Source organism: Odocoileus virginianus, chromosome 11 (genome assembly GCF_023699985.2).
Source record: "Odocoileus virginianus isolate 20LAN1187 ecotype Illinois chromosome 11, Ovbor_1.2, whole genome shotgun sequence".
In the NCBI taxonomy this organism is placed as follows: Eukaryota; Metazoa; Chordata; class Mammalia; order Artiodactyla; family Cervidae; genus Odocoileus; species Odocoileus virginianus.
In genome coordinates, this window is record NC_069684.1 from 34,782,587 (window position 1) to 34,806,707 (window position 24,121).

Sequence of the window (24,121 nt, forward strand, 5' to 3'; positions counted from 1 at the left end):
AGTCACCATCTCCTAAACCTTAAGAGTTCTACAGAAATCAGACACTTACAGCTCTTATTTTCAGAGCAATTCTAAGGTGTGGCCCTGAAAGTGCTCCAGAACAATCTCATTTTCTGTTAAAATGGTTAGAGAGATAAAGATAGAAAGACATGGCTCTTATAACAGCTTCCTGGCCACAATCAGTGATTCTTCGCAGGAAATCAAATGTAGAACATGATCTCAGACTGCTGCTATTACAAGATTCTTGGAGGCCGCTCCACAGCATTTTGAGCCACAGCACTTCAACCTCAAATAGGAGCTCAAATGTTAATTATTAGTAGAGATGTCCTCCTATCCTTTCCAAAATTCACAGGCTGCCAAATGCCCTGCCTGTCTCCATGGCTCCTGAGGATTCCTTAGCAGGCTATGGAACTCATGGGTGCCTTCAGTCCAGTGCAGGCCATCTACTTTGTTACAGGCTTTTAGTTATTATTTATCACTGACAGTATGCTGGGTGAGCAGTTTTAGTGCAGTGGCAGACAAAGGCATTCGCCTTGCTGGTGGGCAAGGAGGAAAAATGTACAAGGCTCTTATCAGAAGAACACACTGCAGGTAGGGACTGCATGATATTTGCATGGGGAACGCCAGGATTGGGGGAAGACAAATCTTCAGCAGCCTGTGATCCACCTGGGTCATAGTGATTCTGTCTGTGGTCTGCACACCCCTGGTTGAAAACTGCTGGTCAGTTTTCAACTGCTGGTCAGAAAAGGGGGCCCACCTTTTTTGAAAGGCAGGTCTTTAGCCAGATAGGAAACTCCAGGGTTAGAGAAGAAGGCCTAAGGAGGTAAGAGTTCAGAGGAATGAAGAAGGACCTCAGGGGATCTAGGTGGATCCCCCCTCCTAATAGTCTAGGAAGTTTCTGACCTCTGTGGACAAGAATGTTACCTGCCTTATCAGTAACCAAAGGATGTTACTTTGCCAACAAATGTCCATATAGTCAAAGCTATGGTTTCTTCCAATAGTCATATACGGATGTGAGCGATGGACAATAAAGAAGGCTAAGTGCCGAAGAATTGATGCCTTCATACTGTGGTGCTGGAGAAGACTCTTGAGAGTCCCTTGGACAGCAAGGAGATCAAACCAGTCAATCCTAAAGGAAATCAACCCTGAATATTCATTGGAAGGGTTGATGCTGAAGCTGAAGCTCCAATACTTTCGTCATCTGATGCGAATAACTGACTCATTGGAAAAGTCCCTGATGCCCGGGAAAGATTGAAGGCAGGAGAAGGGAATGAAAGAGGATGAGATGATTGGGTGACATCACCAACTCAATGGACATGAGTTTGAGCAAGCTCCTGGAAATAGTGGAGGACAGGGAAGCCTGGCATGCTGCAGTTCATGGGGTCGCAAAGAGTTGTACACAACTGAGCGACTGAACAACAAAGGATGTTAAAATCATCAAGCCATCAGCCACTGCAGCCACCACAGCACTGAAGAAGGGATTCAGGATGGAGAAGAATAGGATACCTGCCCTAGAGAGTTATGGTGCATCTCAAAGGAATAATTTCATTCAGCCTGGACTCTTGTATCTTCTTGTACATAGAAAAGTGCTGAATTCATTAACTTGAGATGTCCCATTTTTCTTTAATTAGCAGTAATCTTGATGTTTGGTTACCTGAGTTGTTTTTGTTTTTTAAAAAACTCTTATATATCTTGGCTCCTCCCATACCTCTTTGGAATAGTCCCTCAGAGCTATCTGAGAGGCTGTATCCTGGGCTTAAGTGCTCAGTAAATCCACTGAATAAAACATAATCCTCAACTTTTAGGTAGTGCATTTTTTTCCATCCTACACACTAAGTATTTCACATATACCAAAGACTGCATAAAATATATTCAATGTAAAAAAATAATACATGTCTGTGTACCTAACTTACCAGCTTAAAAAATGGGATACTGGCAGTGCCATTTGTGTCTCCTGTATATTCTTCCCTGGCCCCAGAGGTAGCCACAATCCTAAATTTTGTGTTTACTTTCACCTGGCTTTTCTCTGCAGTATTTAAATATTTATTGAACTTCATATAAATGTCATTGTACTATTTGTGGCCTTTGCTACAATATTTTTTTTTTTTGCTCCACTGGACATTTGTGAGCTGGAGAGAGTTTGTTTCAGTGCTGAATAGTGTTCCATTGTGACTATCTATATTTTCCTATCAATATGTATTTGAGTTTCCTGATTCTTTCTGTCTTGTTAATAACAACATTGCCGCTATGAACTTGGTTTTGAATATCTCTTGAGTACAGGTGCAAGAGTTTCTCTAGGACAAATACCTAGGACTTTGTTTTCCGAAGTATTCTTTTGAGACTTCCCTGGTGGTCCTGATCTCCAGTGGCCTCGGCCTGTAATGGCTTGGAGCAGAGCTTGGGTTCCTAGGGAGAGACTTAGGCCAGGTCGTGATGGTGTGGAGCCCCAAATCCTAGCCACTAGCCCAGTGGTCAGTGACGCGGTCTCTGGCTCTTCAGCTTTGCAGAAAAGAAATTCCACAAAGACAGTAGTTAAGCATGTAAAGTATTTATTAGGAGAAAAAAGAGTACAGCACATATAGATAGACACATGGGCAGACTTAGAGAGTCACTGAGTTGCACCCCGCTGGCTGTTTAAATCACTTATATAGGATATTTCTTCCAGTTTTCCTTTGGTCAGTCATTTTGATTTGCCTGGTTCACAGTCCATATTTGGTATATCTCAGGATCCTTCCATGTGTGTGCACACATCTCTTAGCTAAGACAGATTCTACCAAAAAAGCCTAGGGATAGGGCATCCTTTGTGCTTCCCTGGTAGTTCAGATGGTAAAGAATCTGCCTGCAATGCAGGAGACCTGGGTTCGATCCCCTCCCTGGGTTGGGAAGATCCCTGGAGGAGGGCATGGCTACCCACTCCAGTATTCTTGCCTCAAGAATCCCATGGACAGACCATGGGGTTGCAAAGAGTCGGACATAACTGAACGACTAACACTTTTTTTTCAGAGCATCCTTAGACGTTGCTCCCCTTTTGACCTCCAAGGAGCTTTTCTGCGCACGTGTGGTCAAGGAGGTCTCCTGACTTCAGGAATGAGAAATATGTGGTCTGAGGAGGGCCCAGCCTCCTCCCTTGATTGTCCTGCTATTCTTGTCTTGGAGTTTTGGCCCACAGGGAGTGAGTCTCCAATCACTTTACCATGGGGCGACCGGTATGCCTCCTGCCTCAGTCCAGTGGCTAAGACTCCACGCTCCTAATGGAGCAGACTGGGGTTCAAGCCATGCCACAGCTAAAGATCCCCTATGCTGCAGCTGAGACCTGGCGCAGCCAAATAAATAAATATTTTTCAAAACCCTACGAAGTATTTGTGTTTTCATGAGAGATGGAATATTTCCTGCCGTATTAGTGAACCAAGATGTCACAGTCACCAACAGTTGAAGCCACCACGGATGGTAAACCCTGAGGGGAGCACAGGAAGGAAAGAATACCTGCAGTTGAGCAGCCTTCAGACTACAGCGACTGCCTGGAGGGTCCTGAGTTAGCCCAGGATGTGGAAACAGGATACTGGCCCCAGATAGCCAAGGTGCATATCAAAGAAATGATTTCAGTGAGACCAGACTCTTGGGTCTTCCCACACATAGTAAAGGACTAAATTCCTTTACTTGAGATATCTGGTTTTCTTTAATTAACAATAAACTTTTGATGTTCAGATCACTTGCCCTTTGTTAAAAAACTTCTATATAACTTGGCTTCCTTCCTCACCTCTTCAGAGCAGTTCTCTCAGGGTCACTTGAGATGCTGTCTCCTGGGCTTGAAGTCCTAAAAATTCCCACTAAAGAAAGTGTAACTCTCAACATTCAGGTTGTGAACGTTTTTTTAAGTCCACAACCAGAAGTGTACATGAGTTTTGACCTGGATGGCAAAAATAAAATTCAGCTCTTCCTTTGCAATTTTTTTTCTAGAAATTTGATCAATTTTCAATGACCCCCTTTCCAAGTCTTTTGCTTAAGGAAACCTATGTAATAAATTACAGTCATCGTTCTACCCCATCATGGTTCTGAGGGCACCTCTTAGGGCTCCCTGCTGTCTGTCAACAGCCCCTCCTTTGCCTTCCAAAGTCAGCTGTGGAGGTAGGGTGTGGATAAGGCAGATGTTTGGGGAGGCAGAGGGAGAGCACAGTATGAGGCACTTATCAGTGGTTCCCAAATGAGGGGAGTAAGGAGCAGAGGGGTTAAATAAAGAAGCCCCAGGACTGAGGACTGAGGGCCCCTAATGAAGGTAGGGGAGCAAATGGGAACTCGGAGGAGTTCTGCACCAGCCAGAGAAAATCTCAGTGCAAGGTTGCTATCTTGTGTCAAACAGCTCTGCGAGGATCTGCTGTGCCTCAGCTCCTTTCTCTCTGAAATGGGTGTGAAAAGACCACCCTCTGGAGGCAGTTTTGAGCTGTCACTGCCCCAGGTGGCTCTAATCATCAGTTTGGGAATCGTTGCTTACAGCTGGAATGGAGGCCTGCAGGGCACTGATAGCTCTAAACAGCAGCTGCATTTGGCCCCCTGCCCCAGTAGTTTTCCCTTTTCATCTCTATACTTTCCCATCCCCTTTTCCTCACAGTTTTTAAGGTTTTCTCTTGAAGGGAGGCCCAGGGTAGCTGCAGCCCAGGGGCGAAGAAACCTCGATCTATCAGCCGGGCTGGTGGCCCTCCTAGAGGCTGTGATACCAACCAGAGTCCTTGATCTTCCCCAATCAATAGAAATTGACTAGAGGCCAGACAGGAGATTCAGGCAAGGCTTTATTGGGCTTTATTACACTAGCTGCAAGAGGGAGCAAAAAGAAGAAGCAGGGGCGAGCTTGTTTCTTATAAGCGATGAGGGTGGGGGTGTGCCCAGGGGTCTGATCACGGTGGTGGCTTAGCTGTTCTGCCCACCATTAGGTGGTGGTGTGTGCAGGAGCCATATGCAGTGCCCTGCTTTTGCTCCCAACACCCAGTTCTTGCTCCTGGCTCTTCAGAAATGGCCATTGGATTTTTTGTCTTTTGTATCTTGTGGTCCTAAATTTGTCCCAATTGCCCATGCCCACAGTTATTTTCAGTACCATATAGTTTCTTTGTATTTTGTGACTTGAGGAGGAGAGGATTGTCCAGGTACCAGCATTGCAGCACTGCTGGCAAGGGTCCCAGGTCCCAGGCCCGTCTCAACCAGGGTACAGGACCCTCGGATGGCAGACTCCAAAATGCCAGTCGCTGTGAAGGAAAGAGAAGTCACGTAATAGGGAAGAACAAGTCTGACTCCATATTAGATCTGTTTCTTTAATTTCTATATTCTATTGCTCTTGCTTTGCTTTAAGAATGTTGCCTACAGGGGATTCCCTGGCAGTCCAATGGTTAGGACTTAATGGTTGGCATTTTGACTTCCAGGTTCCATCCCTGGTTGGAGATGTAAGATTCTGCAAGCCACGTGGCATTGCCAAAAAAGAAAAATGTTGTCTATAGCCTGAAATATACAGGCTAGTCCATTCTCAAGGCTCTGACCTTAAGAATGTAACACTTTTTCATTTATACAGAGGTTAAAAGTTGCAGAATAGAGACAAACATTTGTCTTATTGGACATTTAGAGGAACATTTTGGCCTGACCTACCTGGACAACTACTAGAACAAAGGATTCCTACACCAAGAAGATTGGGTCAACTAACCACGCCCCTCCCTCACCTTGTTTTTAAAAATGCTTTTCTGAAACCCTTTGGTGGTGTTCCAGGTTTTGGGGGGCATGAGCCACCTGTCTCCTTGCGTGGCCCTGCAATAACCTTCCTCTGTTACAAACTCCAACATTTCGGTATTGTTTGGCCTCACTGTGTGTCAGGCACCTGAACTTTTGCTTGGTAACAGTCAAGTGGTGCAGTATGTGAGCTCCAGACAGCAAACAGGATCTAGCTTTTCCTCCAGAAGCAAGTGGAGGGACTTCCCTGGTGGTCCAGTGACTAACACTCCACATTCCCAAGGCAGGAGGCCCAGGTTCGATCCCTGGTTGGGGAATTATATTGTACATGCAGCAACTAAGACCTGGTAAAGCCAATTTAAAAAAAAAGGAAGTGACCCTTTGTGACTCATGACAGTAGTGTTTCTGTGGAGGCTTTGCATGGATGGCCTGATAGTGAGAAAATGCTTCCTCCTCCTATTAGTGGTTGATAATGTTAGGAGAGGCCTTGTTATCTGCCAGGTGTAGCTAAAATAATCCTGTTCCATGCGGTCATTTATGCTTTTCGAAGCACAGAGAGGTGATCTGAGCTGACCAAGCCCAAAACTAGTGAATAGCCGCGGTGGGTGAACCTGGCTCCCGGCCCTCGCCCCCAACTACTCAGCATCCTGCTCTCCCAAGATGAAGTTCCACTTGCCCTTGGATCTGAATGAGATGCCACGATATTCAGTCCAAAAATCCTTCCCTTAATTTGCACATCCACCCCATGACATTAAGCATGTGGTGGTGGTGGTTTATTCGCTCAGTCCTGTCCGACTCTTGTGACCCCATGGACTGTAGCCCACCAGGCTCCTCTGTGCATGGGATTTCCCAGGCAAGAATAACAGAGTGGGTTGCTATTTACTTCTCCAAACTATAGCCATGCACAGAATTTAACCACAGCAGCATCAGGTTTTGAGAAATAGGACTCAGGAAGACCTCATGTCTGCGGTGTTCTCTCTAAAGGTTTGCAGCCGGAAGAAGAGAGCAGCCTGCAGAGTGGGTGTGGCAGTTACACCACATGGCAGTTTGAGTTCCAGTTACAAAATGTCCCCAATCCCACACTTGTGGTGGCATTGCTAGCATTTCCTAAACAAAAGGGTAGAAACTCTGATTTTCTCCAACCCTTGACAGTTCCCATGAAGCAAAGTCTGCAGAGCTTCTATGTTGGAATTCCCTGACTTATGTGTTTGTTTGTTTGTTTCCTGGTAGCCAGGAAAGTAGGGAGAGAGTAGATTTCAGGACAGCATTTGTCAGAGTCTGTTGGGATATTCTTGTGGCCAGAAGAGCAATGTAGATTGGGGGAATTGAGACCCAGCTGCATGGGTCTCCTAAGGGGCTGATCTCAGACTGAAGGCTTGCCCCTGGATGAGGGTGGCAAGAACAGGCAGCTGTAAATTCACAGATCAGCAGAGTTGGGCCAGACAGCTGCCCTAGTGAAGGGCTGACTCAGGATTTGCAGCAGACAGCCAAGCAGGCTGCCAGACCAATAAAGTGCCCCCTTAGAGGGGTTTATGTGTGCCTGCCACTCTCACAGAGCCTTTGGAAGGGCTTCAAGACTAGTCAGGCTTTGGCCACCTCAACGCAACTGAGTGAACCAAGGATTAGCACCACTCCTTTTCTCTCTTTTTATAAGCAAGTCACATTGGACTTAAAGGCCCCCTTAATCCAATATGACCTTATCATAATTTGATTACATCTGCAAAGACTGTATTTACAAAGAAGGTCACATTCACAGGTTCTATGCAGATGTGAAGTTTTGGGGGACACTATTCAACCTGGTACGACCTCCTAACTTGCAGGGTATCTCCCTGCAGCCCCTCCTTAATTGGTAGTCTAGCTTAGGAGTTAACAAACTATGGCCCATGGGCCAAATATGTTTTTGTAAGTAAAGTTTTATTGAAACACAGCCATGTACCTTTGTTTACATATTGTCTGTGGCTGCTTTCAAGCTACAGTGGCAAAGCTGAGTAGTCACAACAGACTTGCAAAGCTTAATCTAAACTTTATAGAGAAATTTAGCCCACCCCTTGTCTGCCCCCACTTCTTTGATGGTAGCTGTAGCCCAAGAAGCATCCATTCAAAAGGACAAGTCTCAGTGTGAAGAGCTGATGGAGATACCTCTTGCTGATGTTCCATTGGCTGAAGCAGGTCATATGATCAAGCCTAGTATCAGTGTGGGAGGGGCTACCCACCAGAGTGGATACTGGGAGGAGGGCTCTTTGGGGCCACCAAGGAAACAGCCTTCCATGGGGGCAGGGCTGGAAGCAGGAGGCCTGTCTAGGGGAGAGATGATGGCTCCATTGGTCTCTGGGCTGGTAACAGCAGCGACAGGAGAAGCGATTGGATTCCAGATGTATTTGCAAGCCGAGCTGATGGTTTTTGCAGATGATCTGAATGTGGGCAAAGCATAAAATTATTTATATCTACCCCACCTACGTCCAAAAAAGAGTCTGAGATTCCTTGAAGAGAGTTTGTGATAAAATCAATAACTACTAAATAAGACTGGGAAGATAAGCACCAAGTATCAAGGAAGAGGGGCAAGCAGGCATCAATGGGACAAAACTCATGAGAGCAGGGCTGCCCTTGGGCCAGGAGGCACGTGTGTGGGGATCACAAAAAGCCACCTCTTCCTTGAGACTTTTTGCTTCCATCTTAGGATTCTATAGTTGCAATAAAAATATCAAAATGTCAAAATAAGAAAGATGGCTGTGATGGAAATGATGACTCTTTAGAGGCAGTACCCTTGGGTGTTGCAGTCTGAAGGCATGCATGCGATGACCCTGCTTTCAAACTTAGTTCAATGTAAGCCTTGTGGGGGTGTGATTGGTCATCACAATACTGTTGCAGTAAGGGGGACCCCTTCCAAGGCCTGAAAGTGGGTTCTTGTCTAATACCCTGAAATGAATTGTCTGAGGAAACACATGTGCTGACAAAGCAAGAGATTTTATTGGGAAGGGATGCTTGGGCAGAAAGCAGTAGGCGAAGGGAACCCAGGAGGATTTCTCTGCCACCTGGCTCAGTCTTCGGTTTTATGGTGAAGGGATTAGTTTCTGGGTTGTCTCTGACCAATCACTCTGACTCAGGGTCCTTCCTGGTGGTGCATGCCTTGCTCAGGGAGGATGGATGCCAGCAAGAAGGATTTTGGGAGATGGTTGGACATGTGGTGTCACCTTTTGACCTTTCCCGAACGCTTCCGGTTGGTGGTGGCTTACTCATTCCATGTTCCTTACCAGGACCTCCTGTCGTAAAACAACTCACACAAGTGGTTACTATGATGCCTGGCCAGGGTGGGGGGTTGCAGAGTGTGCTTCTCCTAACAATAGTGTGCATATTATACAAGATTTGGAAAAGATTATTGATGAGGTTTCTTCCGTTACAGCCAGGAAAGTAAAATTATAATAAATTTTTTTGGTATAAGTAAAATATGTAAACTTCAAGTAATGTGAGTTTTAATATGCCTACTTTCCAATTTTTAAATATTTTTTCAACCATTTTGATATTTGGAAAACAATCAACTATTAAGAATACATTAAAATGTACTGGGGGTTATATATATTTCCTCTTGCATCAGGTTCTTATTTAAAATTTTGATATTTTGCTCATTGTGGATTTTCGGTGTTGATATTTCAAAATATGAACTCTCTTGATTTCTGTGGTTCTTGGCACTCTTGAATTTTTTGCCCAAGGCAAACGCTTCATTTGCTTCACCTTAATTCCTGGCCCAGGGTGATGTGGCTGCTAATATTTAAATATTTAGTAGAAGATGCCCGTCTAGTGTGAAGGTCTGGGAAGAGAGCTCAGGTCTGAGTAACAAGCCCGCGTAGACCTCCCAAGAGAAGTAGGACTGGGGGCTGAGGCTGAAGTACCACAGCCCTCCTCCTCCTCCCTGGGAGGAAAGATTTGCTGGGTCTTGAAAACCATAAAAGGTTTGGTTGCAGGATTATTAGGCAGCAAAGGGCATACATTTAATATCAGTGGCTCCAGAAATGAGGACGAGGATTACAGAGAGAATGTCCAGGGAGGCTGAGGAGCTGCTCAATTTAGGAGAAAATAGAATCTTTTCCAAAACAACATGCAGTTCCTGCCACTGGGAGCTGTTTGGGGTGAGTCTGGGGTCTGCACTCACTCCATGGTATGCAAATACACATATATATGTGTATATATATATATTAATTTACTTTTATTCCTTTTGAGATTTTTAGAATAGCTTTAAATCATCTGTGAAACTTACCTTGAGCTTAAAAAAAAGAAAAAATAAAAACCCCAAGGCTGATCTCAATATATATATAAAAAAAAACCCGACAACATAAAAACCATTTTAAAAAAAGTTAAAAAAAAAAAACAAGAAAAGCAAGGCTGAGAATTAATATTCCAGTCTCCTGCCTCTTATTCCATTCATTGCAAACAGCTTTTTGAATCCAGGAAAGACAAAGATGATTCAGCAAAGACAAAGATGCTTCTGTTTTCAATTAAAGTCCGCCCTGTTTGGACCTGGTCCCGGGTCTTGCTAATGTGATGCCAAGGGTGTCTCTTGGTTCCATCTTAATGGTGTCTTTGGGTTTACTCTGGACAGAGTTTTACTCCTGCCAGACCCATAGATACCAGCTCCACAGACAGGGGCTTATGTCTTGGCAGTGCTTCTTGTACTATGACTTTAATTTATTCTTATTTCTCAGAAGAGTCAATATACTATGTCCCATTTACTGCAAAGCACAGTTTCTTAATCTGGGCAAGAGTCCCACAAATGAGCTGTCAGAGGTCCAAGGAATGCCCCAAACTGTGTACAAAAGTGAGGTGGCTGTGCATATTTTCTGTGGCTAAGGCTTCTGCTTTAAATTCCTGAAAAGGTCCATGGCCCTCTCTACTCCCAAGGTCACCCTGATTAATTCCTTCTTGGAATATCTATATCACTGGAACAAATGAATTAACTTTTCTGTGAGTTCTGTAAACTGTCACTATTCCCTCACCTCAGGTCATCATAGTGTTCAAACTTTAAACTCAGGAATTCTGTTACATGAGTTGCAAATCTCTCCATACTCTCTGAAAGAACCCGTTCATTTTCTCTCCTCTTCTCCCAGCTTCTCAGGAGATGTCCTTGGAAGGAGGAGGCAAGAGGCCTCTCACGTGGGTTGTCCTGGCTCCCAGCCCTTTCCTGTGCCAGGCAAGTGTTGCATGTGTGTTGGGTGTAGGGTGTGTGTAGCTATAAGTGTACATCAAAGTCTTTGATTCCTGCATTTTACTCCCCTGAAAAACAGTCAGGACCTTAGCACAGCATCTTATGGAAGTAGGTAGGGAAGGGTCCCCCTTCTTAGCAGGAAGAATTACCCCTCTGCTTATTTGATTTGCAGCAATGCTTTGGGTCAGAACCTATAATAAATATGCTGGAAGAATATAACTGCAAGGGGAAAGAAAAGACATCAATTTCTACTGTGAAATGGAATATTTTCTGCTCTACCAGTAAACAAGGCTTTTCCAAATGCAAATTTCTGAGCCCAGGTGAAACAAAGCCAGCTATTTGGAAGTCATCAGCTCCTTCCTCCCTGGTAAGCTCTGAAGAGCTGGGGGGATTGTGAGAGGTGGCCATCCGCTACATTCACCGTCTCTAACGGTTAACAAGAAATTAGTATGTGAACAATAAAGAAAGTAGGATTGGCCCCAGATAGCTACATGCATATGAAAGAAATGATTTCAGCAAGCCCAGATGCTTGCATCTTCCCATACATAAAAGATAGCTAAATCTCTTCACGTGAGAGATTTAGTTTTCTCTTAATTAAAAGTAACTTTTAATATTCAGATTACCTTCTCCTTGTTGCAAACTTGCATATGGATTGGCACCTTCCCTGCCTCCTTGGAGTCACCAAAGATACTGTCTCCTAGGCTGGAGTCCTAACATTCCCACCGAATAAAACCTAACTCAACTTTTGTGTTGCGCATAGTTTTTTAGTTGACACTACCAGCCAAACTGGTATTTTTTACCTTTTGAGGGAGGGTTTTATACCCCTTTTGAATTTGGGATTTTTGCCCAGTAAAGAAGTATATTTATGTGTATGTTCACAGAGTTTTAGGTTGTTCTTAGGTTGTTCCCTTTCTTGCTTGCCTTACAGATGAGCTATTCAGAAAAGCTTCTCACGCAGTGATGTTTATTAAATACCTTCCACCTACTAGCTCAGTGCTGGGGATTCTAAGATGAGTCAGATATGGTTCCTGCCTTCAGGGCCCCTGAGCTGGCTGACTGTACAAAAGCATACACAGCTGTGATGCAAAATTAAATGTTGAAGGAATCCACCATAAGCCACTGCGGCATGAGAATTATTTTGAGCTGAAGGCATTTGAGAACCAGATTTTTTTTCTTCTGAACTCCCTTATCTGTCCCAAAGCAGAAGCTCCCCCAAATAACTCAGTTTTTCATAAATTTCCTCTTTAGGGTTAACCAGGGATGATCAACTCTTATAAACAGACATTGTCATAAAACTGTCATATATTCTATCTACTCTCCCTTCCCTCCCTTCTCTTTCCCTATTAAAATGGTATATAAGCCCCCAGTGCTAATCACTTTGAGTTACGTTTTTCTGCAAATTCGTTATATACGGGAATAAAACCCTTTTTCTCTTGCTAATCTGTTGTCAGTTTTAATTTGCAGGACCCACTCCAGTATTCTTGCCTGGAGAATCCCATGGACTGTAGCCTGCCAGGCTCCTCTGTCCATGAGGTCGCAAGAGTCGGACATGACTTAGCTACTAAAGCACCACTACCACCACCAATCACAGAACTGTTGGCTCCGACATTTAAGAATCTGCCTGCAATGCAGGAGATTCATGTTCTGTCCCTGAGTCGGGAAGATCCCCCTGGAGAAGGAAATGGCAACCCACTCCAGTATTCCTGCCTGGAGAATTCCATGGACAGAGGAACCTAGCAGGCTACAGTCAATGGGGTTGCAAAGAGTGGACACAGCTGAGCCACTTTCACACACACAATCATAGAACACAAGAGAGTAAAGTTTTCCCTCCTGACAATGTCTTTACTGGGGTAGCAAAACCTTTAATTTCTGATTTGTGATGAAATATGCAAGCTGCATACTCTGAAGTTACCTCGCCCTTCCTCTGCTGGTCAAGGTTCATTCAACAAATATTTACTGAGGTCCTGCTATAAATCAGGAATTGGAGTTAGAACAGAAAACAAAATTGTCTGCCAGAGGGCAAAGTTCTGGCCCTCAGGTTGCTTATACTCTGGTGCAGAAATAGAAAATACACCTGTAAATACACAGATGATCAGTTGATGGTAAAAACTACAGAGATCACTGAACAGTTCTCAGGAGGAAAGGAAGTGCTGGGGGTGGACAGCGTGTGTGTGAGTAGTATGTTATGTGATCCATATGACAATTCTCAATATAAAATTCTAGCAGTTTATATTTTTAAAGATGCTTCCAGTTTCTTTCCTTTTAAGGGCAGAAAAGAATCAATTGAGTGTCTTTCTACTGTTTAAAAAATTATTATTTCAAATTTATTTATTTTTAGCTGCACTGGGTCTTGGTTTCTGTAAAGGTTTTTTCTAGTCGTTATGAGCAGGGGCTACTCCCGAGCAGTGATGTGAGGGCTTCTCATTGCTGTGGCTTCTCTTGTTGCTGAGCATGGCCTCTAGAGTGTGTGGGCTTCAGCTGTTGCGGCACATGGGGTTTTTGTTGCCCCATAGCAGCTGGAATCTTCCCGGACCAGGGCTCAAACCTGTGTCCCTGCATTGGCGGGCACACTCTCAACCAGTGGGCCAGCTGGGAAGTCCCAGACACTTGCTTTTTAAAATAACAGAAATACTCTATGCTGATTATAAAAAATTTCAAAACAGAATCTTCCCTTTCCTTCCTACTTTTCTTCCCACTGTTAAAAGTCTGGTGTGCGACCCTTCAGATACGTTCCAAGAAACATATTCATATTCATACAGAGGTGGTTACCTACTTAAAAAAAAAAAGGAAACAGAATAATGGTAGACACGTTGTACAATTTGCTGTCTTCCACGCACCCTCCATGTATCATTCCTATCTTCCCAGGTACACCGCTGCAGTTCATCTGTCCTTGCTCTTCTAAAGGTTGCCCTGAATATCACAGTTCAAATGTCACTCAGGATTTAATTAGTGTGCCGACAATGGACAGTGATGTTGTTCCCACATTTTCATTCTTATGGTAGGGCTGCAACAAACCTCCTGCGTGCCCAAGTGTTTCTGTACAGCAGATTTCTAGACTTTGAACTGCTGAGTCAATTGGTCCGAATAAATAACATTTTCACAGACATTGCTCAAGTGACCATGTTGCAGTGAAGAGGAAAAAGAAGAGGGTTGAGTTTTTTTTTTTCCTTTTCTTTTCCTGAGAATAAAGGAGATAAAGAGAACAGTGAGCAGGCCTGAACATTTCTAGTTTTTTTTACTTTAACTGCTCCTAACTCTGAATGTCTGTAAATAAGTTTGCTTTTCTGCCTCATAGCTCTGCAGGAGCTACATTTCGAACCTGTTAGCCTTTGACGCTATGCTAAATACATCCTGTATCTGGTGTTTACCCTTACAACACCCTTCCTCTTGTAGTTACACATCAGAAGGAAGTTCCGCAGAGCCACCAAACTGCCAGACTCAATTACTGGGTTACTGAAGCCAGCCTATGACTGTCATTGAAACAAGGCCAGAGAAAGAAATCAAGAGCCTAAGTCTTAATATTTTTTATTTGGCTTTGATGGGCAGAGAAAGTCAAAATTTTGGCCAGCAACAACCATATCAAATTCCATGACTCCGCTGTCATCAAAAGTTCACATTTCTACATCTCTCCCAACATTTGGTAATGTCAGCATTTTGTTTTTTGCTAGTCTGTGAGGTGAAAAGTCTTCCCTGATGGTTCAGCAGGTAAAGAATCTGCCTGCAATGCAGGAGACACAGGAGACCCGGGTTCTATCCCTGGGTTGGGACAATCTCCTGGAAAAAGGGAATGGCTATCCATTCCATTATTCTTGCCTGCAGAATTCCATCAACAGAGGAGCCTGGTAGGCTACAGTCCATGGTGTTACAAAGAATCGGGCATGACTGAACGACTAACATTTTCACTGTTTTAAGAGTATATGGTAAGACCCAATAAGGCCTTAATAAATGTTTATTGATTGGTATTACATGAAGAAAAAAATCTTTTTGTTTTCAGAAAGCAGTCTGAAGGTTGTGAACCATAGTCAGGACAAAAGAAACAAAGAAAGAATATTGATGTGCATAGTCACTGTGAAACAATCTTTTAATTATAACCCTTTTCCTTTTAAAAAGTAGTCAGAAATTCAGAAAATATAGACAAGTGAAAAGAAGCAAATTACACCCACACATCATCCTGTGGACAGTCCTATTAACAATTTGTGATTTTTTTTTTTCTTAGCAACTTTATTGAGGTAGAATTTGCATAATAGAGAATTCATCCATTTCACCAAAGAAGACATGCAGATGGCCAATAAACACATGAAAAGATGCTCAACATCACTCATGATTAGAGAAATGCAAACTAAAACTATAATGAGGTATTACCTCACACCGACCAGAATGGCCATCATCAAAAAAAAAAAAAAAAATCTACAAACAGGGAGTTCCCTGGTAGTCCGGTGGTTAAGACTTGCACTCCCAGTGCAGGTAGCCTGGGTTCAATCCCTGGTCAGGGAACTAGGTCCCACATGCCACAACTAACTAAATAAATGTTTTTTAAAAAGTCTACGAACAATAAATGCTGGAGAGGATGATGTGGAGAAAAGGGAAACTCTCTGCATTGTTGTGGGAATGTAACTTGATACAGCCATTATGGAGAACAGTGTGGAGATTTCTTCAAAAAAAAGTAGGAATAAAACTGCCATATGACCTAGCAATCCCACTACTGGGCATATACCCTGAAAAAAAACATAATTCAAGAAGACACATGTACCGCAATGTTCATTGCAGCACTATTTACAATAGCCATGACATGGAAGCAACCTAGATGTCCACCAACAGATGAGTTGTGGTACGTACATACAATGGAATATTACTCAGCCATAGAAAAGAATGATTTTGAGTCTGTTCTAGAGATGTGGATGAAGCTAGAGCCTGTTATGCAGAGTGAAGTAAGTCAGAAAGAGAAAGCCAAATTAGCACATATATATGGGATCTAGAAAAATGGTACTGATGAACCTATTTGCACAAAAGATACAAACGTAGAGAATGGACTTGTGAACACAGCAGGGGAAGGAGAGGGTAGGTCAAATTGAGAAAGTAGTATTGATATACATATACTGCTGCTGCTGCTGTGAAGTCTCTTCAATCGTGTCCGACATTGTGCGACCCCATAGATGGCAGCCCACCAGGCTCCCCCGTCCCTGGGATTCTCCAGGCAAGAACACTGGAGTGGGTTGCCATCTCCTTCTCCAATGCATGAAAGTGAAAAGTGGAAGTGAAGTTGCTCGGTCGTGTCCGACTCTTCACGATCCCGTGGACTGCAGCCTACCAGGCTCCTCTGTCCATGGGATTTTCCAGGCAAGAGTACTGGAGTGGGGTGCCACTTCCTTCTCCATATACTATCATGTGTAAAATAGATGGCTAATAGGAGGCTGCTGTATAGTGCAGGGAGCCCAGTCTGCTGCTCTGTGATGACCTGGAGGGGTAGGGTGGGAGAGGAGAGGGAGGCCCAGGGGGGAGGGGATATTTGCGTAATTACGGCTGATTTGTGTTGTATAGCAGAGGCTGGCACAGAATTGTAAAGCAGTTATCCTCCAATTAAAAATAAATAAATAAAAATAGAGAATTCACCCACTTATAGCCCAAAATCACTGTGGATGGTGACTGCAGACACAAAATTAATAGATGCTTGCTCCTTGGAAGGAAAGCTATGACAGACCTAGACAGCATATTAAAAAGCAGAGACATCACTTTGCCAACAAAGGCCCATATAGTCAAAGCTTTGATTTTTCCAGTAGTCCTGTACAGATGTGAGAGTTGTACTGTAAAAAAAGGCTGAGTGCCGAAGAAATGATGCTTTTGACTTGTGGTGCTGAAGAAGACTCTTGAGAGTCCCTTGGACAGCAAGGAGGTAAAACTAGTCAATCCTAAAGGAAATCAACCCTGAACATTCATTGGAAGGACCGATGCTGAAGCTGAAGCTCCAATACATTGGCCACCTGATACATTGAGCTGATACATCGGAAAAGACCCTGACACTGGGAAGTATTGAGGGCAGGAGGAGAAGGGGATGACACAGGATGAGATGGCTGGATGGCATCAACAATTCAATGGACATGAGTTTAGGCAAGGTCCGGGAGACAGTAAAGGACAGGGGAACCTAGCGTGCTGCAATCCATGTGGTCACAAAGAGTCAGACATGACTTAGCGACTGAACAACAGAAGTATTTGCAGTCACTACCATAATCTAATTTTAGAATATTTATTACTTTGTCAACAAAGGTCCGTCTAGTCAAGGCTGTGGTTTTTCCAGTGATCATGTATGGATGTGAGAGTTGGACTATAAAGAAAGCTGAGTGCCGAAGAACTGATGCTTTTGAACTATGGTGTTGGAGAAGACTCTTGAGAGTCCCTTGGACTGCAGGAAGATCCAACCAGTCCATCCTAAAAGAGATCAGTCCTTGGTGTTCATTGGTAGGACTGATTTTGAAGCTGAAACTCCAATACTTTGGCCACCTGATGCAAAGAACTGACTCATTGGAAAAGACTTTGATGCTGGGAAAGATTGAGGACAGGAGGAGAAGGGGACGACAGATGATGAGATGGTTGGAAGGCATCACTGATTCAATGGACATGGGTTTGGGTGGACTCCGGGAGTTGGTGATGGACAGGGAGGCCTGGCATGCTGCAGTCCATGGGGTTGCAAAGAGTCGGACATGACTGAGCGACTGACCTGACCTGACCTGAATCTCCTCAATAAAAGAAACCAACCTGGTAGCAAATAATCCCCATTCTCCCCAGCCCTAAGCAACCTATTTTCTATTTTCTGTCTCTGAAAAAATTGCTCATTCTGGATGTTTCATACACATGACATCATATAATATGTGACATTTTATGTCTAGCTTCTTTTACTTGTCATTATCTTTTCAAAGTTCATCCATGTTTTAGTATACGTCAATACTTAATTTATTTTTCGTTGTAAAATAATAATCTACTCTATGGATATGCCACATTTTTTATTTATCCATTTAACAGTTGGTAGACATTTGGGTTATTTCTTATTTTGGGCTATTATGATTGATGCTTGTATGACCTTTCACATACTTGCTTTTGTGTGGACATCTTTTCATTTCTCTTGGGTGTAAACCTAGAAATGAAATTCTTAGGCCATATTCATCAAAAATATGAATGTGGCCTTCACTTACATATTTATCTAGGAATTCCCTCCTCCTACAAATGGACAGACATCTTTTTGAACATACTGTAAAATGTTAGGTGAATTGATGCAGGTTGTGAAAGAATTCACAAAAATATTAATAAGGGAAAAAAAGAGAGTTTTTAAATTCTCTTTCCAAGGGAGGGAAGGAGCCAGAGGCATCGAGCAGCCCTGAAGAATGAGGGGTTGAGTCTTTTATTAGGTTTTTAAAGGGCAAGGAGCAGGAATGAAGGTGTGGGTTCATGTCTATTTTGGTCCCCAGTTGTATCCAGGTGGGGCCGTTCCTCTATAGAATGTGGTTCTTCTGAGAATAGACTTGTTGTCTTCAGTCATTTTCCAGTCTTTGGATGTCTGAAAGAGACCTGATACTGGCCTTTGACAGGCATTACTCTATTTTGAACAATGTTAGATGGGTTTCCATTTCCCCTCTCTGAATATTAACTCATTCTTAAGTTTATGTGTAACCCAGTTGGCTCATTTATTGGGAATTGTAGCGGCGGTCATATCTTATGTAACTTCTTCCTGCTGAATGGGGGTGTAGAGCTGTCCCTACCTGGTGGGGGGCCGTGTAGGTTGTTTTGGGTTGAATGATACTCTCCCCAGGAAAAAGGCAAAGTATAGGTAAAACAATCATTAAGTACAGAAGGAGAAGTAAGAAAACAAGGAGTGTGACAGCCCATTCAGGCATATTAATTGTGAGTTGTGCTCACAGTTTTGGTGGTCTGGGTTCTGGTAAGTCTGTAGTCTTGTGTCAGGTAACTGCTGACAGGAGTAGAGGGCCTGTGTTGAGGGCCCCAGTGGGGATCAGTAGGCATGAGTTGCGGCAGATGGATCCAGGGTGGGTGTCCTGAGACCTTGTCTGCTGTCAGAGTTCTGAGTAGTACCTGAAATGGACCCTTATACGGGAGTAGGAAGGGTGTGGTATGTCTGGGGAGGTCCTTTAACAGGATCCAGTCCCCAGGTTGTAGGACTGTAGACAGTGGCAAGTCCTGAGGTTGGGGTAGGTATTTATTAGCGTGGGTTTGTAAAGACTGCAGGTTAGTTTTAGGGCTGGAAGGTAAGAGTCCAGAGGAGGAGGCTTTGTGGGCATCCTTACATGAATTCAAAGGGATAGAGGTATAAAGGGGCCTCAGAATAACCTGGAGTTGGAAAAGGGACTAGGGGAGGAGTTCTAGTCAGCTCTGATTAAGCTCCAAGGCAAACTTGGAGGAGTGAGCCTTTTCTATTATTATTTTTTTTTAAGATTGAGGATGCCAGGCTGCATGTAATGTATATTTAATACCTAAACTTGAGACACCTGTTGGGTAATTTAAGAGGTGAAAACTGGGCCATTGCCATTCTGAAGAGAGGTGGGAAGAATGAATCTAGGGATTTTCTTGAAGAAGAAGCCGAGTTACTTCAGAGGCCCTTTCAGGTGTGGTGGGGAAGGTCAATCCACCTAGAGAAAGTGTCTATAAGTGTTAACAGCTATTTGCATTTTTAATGAATGGGCATATGGGTGAAATCTAATTGCCACTCCTGGCCTGGCAGCTGTCCCCTTAATTGGTGGGTTGGTTAGATGATGTCCTTGGGGGTTTATTTGCTTGCAAATAAGACAGAGCGTGGTGATCTTTTAGGGCCAATTCTAAGTTAGTGGAATGGAGAAGAGGGGTTAAGAGAAGCTTTAAGGGCAGTGAGGGGTTTGAGTCCCCTAAGAACTTCCCATCTGGGGACTTTCCTGGTAGCTCAGTGGTTAAGAATCTGCCTTTCAATGCACAGGATGCAACTTAAATCCCTGGTCCAGGAACTAAGATTCCACATGCCGAGGGGCAAATAAACCTGTGCGTCACAACTGCTGAGCCCACGCGCTGCAGCTATTGGAGCCCATGAGTCCTAGAACACATGCTACGCAACAGGAGAAGCCACCGCAGTAAGATGTCCACGCACTACAAGCAGAGAGTAGCCCCCACTCCCTGCAACTAGAAAAAGCCCACATGCAGCAATGAAAACCCAGCACAACCAAAAATAAACAGTAAATAAATCTTAAAAAAAAAAAAAAACAGAAGACCCACCACAGCAAAAAAAAAAAAAAAAAACAGGAAAGAAAAACATAGAACTTCCAGTTTTATAGGATATTGGGAGTGGTGGGGAAAGCGAGAGAGGGGTCTCGTGATAGTGACAGGAGTTAGGTGAGAGACCCTCCCGGGGTATCAATGTCACACAGCATTAAGGGAGTCTGTATTTCTGGTGGGAGATTGGAGGGCTGAGCATCAGCGGGAAGGTCTCCTAAGACGCGGAGGAAGGAGGCTTGTGGCTGGAGAATTAGTTGAGTCCCTAGTTTGGTCATAAGGTCCCTGCCTAGGAGAAGGGTGGGACAATTGGGAAGGACAAGGAAAGAATGAGAGATCTGATCTCCCAGTGAGCATGGTAAGTCAGAGGTTTGGAGTATGGGATGAGGTTTGCCTTCTATGCCAATGATGGTGATCAGTGAGGAAATCAAGGGGCCCAAAAATTCAAGAAGAGAAGGTTCTCTTAACCTCTCTTCTCCAGTACTGATTAAGAAATTGATTTTCTTACCTACTATGGATAGAGTTACCCAAGGCTCGGCTGCATCAATCTTATGTCGTGGAGCCACGTCCTAGGTCAGGGCCATCAGTCTGGAGACTGTAGAAGTCCTTGACGATTTCTGGGGATGGAAGGAATCCATTCAGGAGGGTTCCCTGGCTCTGGAAGGAGGTTCTGTTCCCTCTTATCAAGGAGTGGGCAATCCTGCTTCCAGTGCCCTGTTAGTTCACAAAGGGGGCACAGTCCTGGAGGTACATTTTCCTGGGAAAATCTCCATTCCAGGGCTTCGTTGTTTGCAGCTGAAGCAGGAGCCAGCACTGGGGCCCAGTTGGTGTTTTCTTTGTTGGTTGAGGGGACTCGGGCATGTGTTATTCCAAAAGTTAGCCACTCAGTTGTGTCTGACTCTTTGTGACCCCATGAACTGTAGCCCGCCAGCCGCTTCTGTCCATGGGATTCTCCAGGCAAGAATACTGGAATGGGTTGCCATGCCCTTCAAAGGGCACCTCTGATTGTGGAGGCAATTGTTTGAAAGATTGTTTCTGCTCTTGAGACCATCATGGGCCTTGCTCCCTCTTTTCGTCTCATCCATTCTCATCTTGCTTATCAAAGCCCTCAAACATCAGGTTGGTTAGTTCGGGTTGGGGAGTCTGAGGGCCCTTCTCTGATTTCTGGAGTTTGTGACAGATATCAGGGGCTGACTGGGAGATGAAATGCATCGCCAAGATTGTCTTGCCTCTTCAGAGGTTAAATCTAAATTGGTGAAAAGGCATAAAGCCTCTGAAAGTTACGACAGGAAAAGACTGGGGTTTTCCTCTGGGCCTGAGTCATTTCTTTAATTTTGTCATTGTTTATGGCCTTGGTGGTGGCCCTTTTCATGCCTTCAATGAAGCAAGTAAGCATATGGTTCTATCGATGTCTTTCTTGGGATCCTTCCTGATAGTTCCAGCTGGGGCCAACGTCAGGGAGCACTGTGGCTTCTGGTGCATAAACGCTGGGTTGGTGCCCGTTAAGCCTGTCCCCAAATTCCTGAGCTTTAGTCCAGATTCTAGGTCTTTCTATGGTATTCGTGCAAGTGGAGATAATGATATATAAGTCAAGTCAAGAAAGGTCTTAAAGTAAGATATTCAAATTCTTTAGTAAATTTGGTGGGCTCTTCTGAGAAATGGCCTAGTTTGAGGTCAGTGAGGGACAACTCAGACACAGGAAAATGAACAGAAATGCAAATGATTCCTTCAGAACCAGCTGCTTCATGTAAGGGCCATCGGTGGGCTGCTGGCTCCAGAGAAGGCTGAAGAGAACATCCAGATTGGGTGTGATGAAGGCGAGAAGAACTAGAGGCCCGCAGAGGAGAGGCTGGTGCTAGGGAAGGAGAGGGTGCTGGGGGTCCAGGAGAGGAGTCCTGACTTAAAGAAGGAGATTCAGTGAGGTGAAGGGGAGGAGGAGGATGTGGCTAAGTGGGGGGTTAAGGAGGGCAGGAGTGGAAATAGGGAGATGCTCAGGATCTGAGAAAGGGAGAAGTGAGTGAAGTGAAGTCGCTCAGTCGTGTCCAACTCTGCGACCCCATGGACTGTAGTCTGCCTGGCTCCTCCATCCGTGGGATTTCCCAGGCAAGAACACTGGAGTGGGTTGCCATTTAGGGGGAAGTGAGATAGGCATTAATAATAGCATGCAGCAAGAGGACCACACTTGGGGTCTTGGGGGAGTTGAAAGAAGGCCTGGACATAAGGAATTTCAGACCATTTGCCAAGGCAGTGACAGTAAAGATCAAGTTGGAGAATAGCATCATAGTTGAGAGAGCCATCCTTGCTCCAGACCTCTTGGTCACTCAATTTATATCAAGGCCAAGCCGTGTTGTAGAAGAAGACCATTTGTTTGGGTCTGAGGTCATCTAATTTGAGATCTTTCCAATGTTTGAGGAAAATATCCCAAGGGGAGTCTTTCACCACAGCACATTGACAGTTGCACATAATGACAATTTAGGAAGAAGCATAAAGAGAAAATTTTGAGGACAGAGGCCATTATGGGAGTCCTGGAATTCAGAAGGAGCATCTCCTACAAGGATTCATCCTGGAGTCAAGTGGCCCTGACTCTGAGATGATGAATCAAGGACAAGAGGAAGATGAACGGGAGTCGTCCCCCAAGGCCAAATTCCAACCTAGGTGGTGATAGATCCAATGTTGGACTTTTTGCCACCTTGATTCTGCCACTATTTTCCCAAGAAAACCCTGTCAAAGGAATAACTTACAGTTTGATGGATGTCTTGCTGGATGATGAAGAAGCCTGAGCTGGAACTTGAGGTGAAAGGAATTTGGATAGTGACGATTTTCCATACAGCTCACCAAAAATCTTAGATTGTGAAAGAATTCGCAGAGGTATTAACAAGGAGAGAAAAAAAGAGCTTTTTATTTCCTTTCCAAAGAAGGAAAGGGGGCAGATGCATAGAGTGGTATTGGCCCTGAAGGGTGAGGGGTTCAGTTTTTTATTGAGTTTTAAAGGGCAAGGGGCAGGAAAGAGGGGGTGGATTCATGTCTATTTTGGTCCCCAGTTGTACCCAGGCTGGCTGCGGCTCTATAGGATGTGGTTCTTCGGAGAATAGACTTCTTGTCTTCAATCATTTTCAGTCCTTGGGTGTGTGGAAGGGACCTGATACTGGCCTTTGACAGGCATTACCCTGTTTTGAACAATGTTAGAGGAGTTTACATTAAGTAGCTTACTTTTTTTTTTTTTTTACACTTAAAAACATACTCTGAAGATCTTTTCATATCATTAAGTATTCCCAACCTATAATCTCAAAAACAAATGAGTGTTTTGGGCAAAATACCACCTAAGTCTAGAAAACAATATTTAAGAGGTGGAATTGTCGGTAGTTCCCCAGTTGCCCCCACACCAAACTTTCCTGATGTTATTTTGATAATAAAGTCAAACAAAACACCATTGTTTGTTTTTGTGGAATGATGCATAATATTAAAATATTTTTTATAACTTATTTATTTATTTTTGGTTGCACTAGGTGTTTGTTGCTGTGAGAGGTCCCTCTCTAGTTGGGGTGCGTGGCCTTCTCATTGCAGTGGCTTCTCTCGTTGCGGAGCACGGACTCTAGGCTCATGGGCTTCAGTAGTTGTGGTGCATGGTCTTTAGTTTTCTGTAGCATATGCAATCTTCCCAGATCAGGGATCGAACCAGTGTCCCCTGCATTGGCGGGTGGATTCTTATCCACTGTACCACCAGGCAAGTCCTTAAAATATTAATAAAGCACTACTAAGGAATCATGAAAAGTGAAAGTGGCTCAGTCATGTCTGACTCTTTGCAACCCCACGGACTATACAGTCCATGGAATTCTCCAGGCCAGAATACTGGAGTGGATAGCCTTTCCCTTCTCCAGATCCCAACCCAGGGATCAAACGCAGGTCTCCTGCATTGCAGATGGATTCTTTACCTGCTGAGCCACAAGTGAAGCAATAATTCCTTTTTGTTGGAAG

At 44.1% G+C, this 24,121-nt stretch overlaps 1 long non-coding RNA gene across 3 annotated transcripts; it reads right to left on the minus strand.

Annotated features, from left to right (window-relative positions):
- Positions 1-7,601: 7,601 nt before the first annotated feature.
- LOC139037484 (uncharacterized) lies at positions 7,602-23,091 on the minus strand. 3 transcript variants are annotated; one of them, XR_011490341.1, is made up of 3 exons: positions 22,888-23,091; positions 20,655-20,763; positions 7,602-8,117 (listed from the first exon to the last, which is right to left on the minus strand). It is a non-coding gene; the product is annotated as an uncharacterized lncRNA (long non-coding RNA). The 3 variants fall into 3 exon arrangements; XR_011490339.1 differs by lacking the exon at positions 7,602-8,117 and adding an exon at positions 13,190-14,081; XR_011490340.1 differs by lacking the exon at positions 7,602-8,117 and adding an exon at positions 18,200-18,460.
- Positions 23,092-24,121: the final 1,030 nt, after the last annotated feature.